This window comes from Octopus bimaculoides, chromosome 26 (genome assembly GCF_001194135.2).
Source record: "Octopus bimaculoides isolate UCB-OBI-ISO-001 chromosome 26, ASM119413v2, whole genome shotgun sequence".
NCBI classification, from domain to species: Eukaryota; Metazoa; Mollusca; class Cephalopoda; order Octopoda; family Octopodidae; genus Octopus; species Octopus bimaculoides.
In genome coordinates, this window is record NC_069006.1 from 16286880 (window position 1) to 16290015 (window position 3136).

Consider the following 3136-nt stretch of genomic DNA (forward strand, 5'->3'; position numbering starts at 1 on the left):
TAGCAGCAACAACAGCAGTGCTGTATGTACTGAATGAAGTACTTTCTATATGATAATAGAAAAAAAAAAAAAAAAAAAACAAATATAAAACACTGCATGTACCCAAGACACAGATCTGCACTAAGTTGTACCAGTGAAATATATATAACAACAACAATATTTACAATAATAATAATAAAACAATACAACTGTGCAAACAAAGGTATCAAACATCTTGCTCTTCAGCTAGTTCTCTTGTTGCTCATTAATAATGCAAGAATACTCATATTCACCACAATCATTTCCAGTGAAACACTTCAACTGCCATTCGGTTTCAGTCGATTATGAAGCTATAGCCCTGTCACATCTTGAAAATGTAATTTTCTATTCAATCTTCCGTTTGTTCTCTCTCTCTGATCTCATCTACTTAACACAATGCCGCCCCTTATGAGGAGCCATGCGAGTATAAGAGGTGGATGTAATAACATTAAAGATTTTGTCCTTTCCTATCTTAGCTACAAAACAAAATAAGACCAAACACTTTCATAGTCATTGCATAATTGTTAATACTTAACTCTAAGGTATATTAATAACATACCTTTTCTTTGTTTTGTTTTTTTTTGTCTATGTCTGTCGATGTAATCATGGTTGTGTGTTTCATTCACTCACTCAATGTCCTACTAACACAGGTTAGACAGAGAGTTATTTGAGGTAGGATTTACAGCCAGATGCTTATCCTGAAGTCAACTGTTACCTCAGCCAGCTGTAAAACAATGCCTCAATATAAAATAATAATAATCATAGAATTGTCTAACCCATGAAATGGACATAAAAACCATCATGTCAACCAAATCAACTCACAAGGCTCTGGTCAGCCTGAGGTTATAGGAGAAAGTAATTGCAGTGGGACTGAACCTGGAACCATGTGGTTGGGAAACAAGCTTCTTACCGCACAGTCATGTCTGCGCCTGTTTTATATATATATATATATATTGCCAGTACAGCCTGACTGGCCTTCTTGCGGGTGACACGTAAAAGCACCCACTACACTCTCTGAGTGGTTGGCGTTAGGAAGGGCATCCAGCTGTAGAAACCCTGCCAGATCAGATTGGAGCTTGGTGTAGCCATCTGGTTTCACCAGTCCTCAGTCAAATCGTCCAACCCATGCTAGCATGGAAAGCGGACGTTAAACGATGATGATGATGATGATATATATAAATATATATATATATATATATACATATATATATATATATATATATATATAAGGGATACACACATATACAGAATATATAATGTGTGTGTGTTTGTGTGTGTGTGCAGGATATGCATGCATATATTTATACAAGCCTGCTTAGAGATTTATTTTCTCCTTCACTGTATTTCACAACAAAAGTTGCCCACACATGCTTTGCCCACAGTAAATTGCAAAAGATCCAACAACAGTGCTTCCTGTTTATATAAGGCTTTCAAACTCACACAGAAAAAAAAAAAACCATTCAAGTCCCACAATAAAGCACAACAGGCATCTAATGCAGTGCAATGCCACTATCAACATCACCATCACCATCACCATCACCGCCACCACTTGAGGAGGAGGTGGAAGGGGAGGAGGCATGATGCATTAAATGAGATACTGTTGAATATAACATTTTATAAATAAATAAAAATAGCAAGTAGATATATAAAATAATGTATATATATATATATATATATATATATATATAATGTGGAATAAATGAGTAAATAAATTGTCAGCTGCAAAGCACCGTCTACTGCATATTAACAATGCAACATGCTGCAGCAGCTGCTGGTGTTTTTGATATTATTGTTCCTGTTAGGATACAGACATGCAATACTATCTGACTGTAGGCATTGTTCATTCAGCACCAGAGCCTGCAATAACTTTGAAGGCTTTCAGTAAGGATATGGCCCAGATAACAATAACAACTACGTCTGATTTAAGCACAGAGCCAACAATTTTTAAGAAGAGGAGTCCAGCTGATTAAATTAACCCCAGTACTAGACGGGTATTTTATTTTATTGATCCTGGAGAGATAAAAGGCAAGGCTAACTCTGGTGGGATTTGAACTTCAGAATATAAAATTTTAACAAACGTTGCAAAGCAGTTCTCCCAATGCTCTAACAATCCTGCTCGCTCACTGCACTTATTGATTTCAAATTTTGGCACAAAGTCAGCAATTTCAAGGAAGGCTATAAGCCAATTGCATTGACCCCCAGTGTTCAACTGGTCCCTTATTTTATCAACCTTGAAAAGAAGAAAGGCAAAGTCGGCCTCGGCAGAATTTGAACTCAAAACATAAAGATGGACAAACTGCCACTAAGCACTTTTTGTTCGGTCAGCTCACCACTCTTATTAATGATAATAATCATTGTTTCTAATCTTGGAACAAGGCCAGCAATCTTGAAGGAAAGGGGTCAGTTTATACCTTCTGATGAGCCAAGTAGCATCATGTCACCTGCAAATATCAGCCAACCGACTCTAGTCACTGATTAGGATGCCACATCCACAATAGCTGAGCATGTCAATCCAGTTCATAAAAATTACGAAAAGGAGAGGAGAAAGTATACAACCCTGCCTAAGTCCAACACTCATCTTTTATTTGTTTCAGTTATTTTGACTGCAGCCAAGCTGGGGCACCAGGACTTCTTTTTTTTTCTAAAGCCTAGTACGTATTCTATCAGTCATGTTTGCCAAACCGCTAAGTTATGAAGACATAAAAACACACCAACACTGGTTGTCAAGCAACGGTGGTGGGACAAACACAGACACAAAGAGAGAGAGAGAGAGAGAGAGCAGGGCGAGATACACACACATATGTCCACATGTGCACACACACACATTAAAATTATATAAAGCTTGTCAAGTTCACCTTATTTCTCCATAGACTGAAAACGTGAGGGACAGTTTTAATCTATTTTAACCCTTAATGAGAGCTCATAAATGTTTTGTACTATTAGGTTAGCAGCAGGCTTTAAACAGAGGAGCAGTGTGGGAGAATTTCTGAGAAGTAAATTAACTCCTTTAACAGCATGTAATTATTGAAATTTTGAGAAATGACAAGTGTAGTAATAAACGGGTGATGGCAGGAGGGGTGTGAGAAGGGCAGGAGGGGTGTGAGAAGGGCAGGAGGGG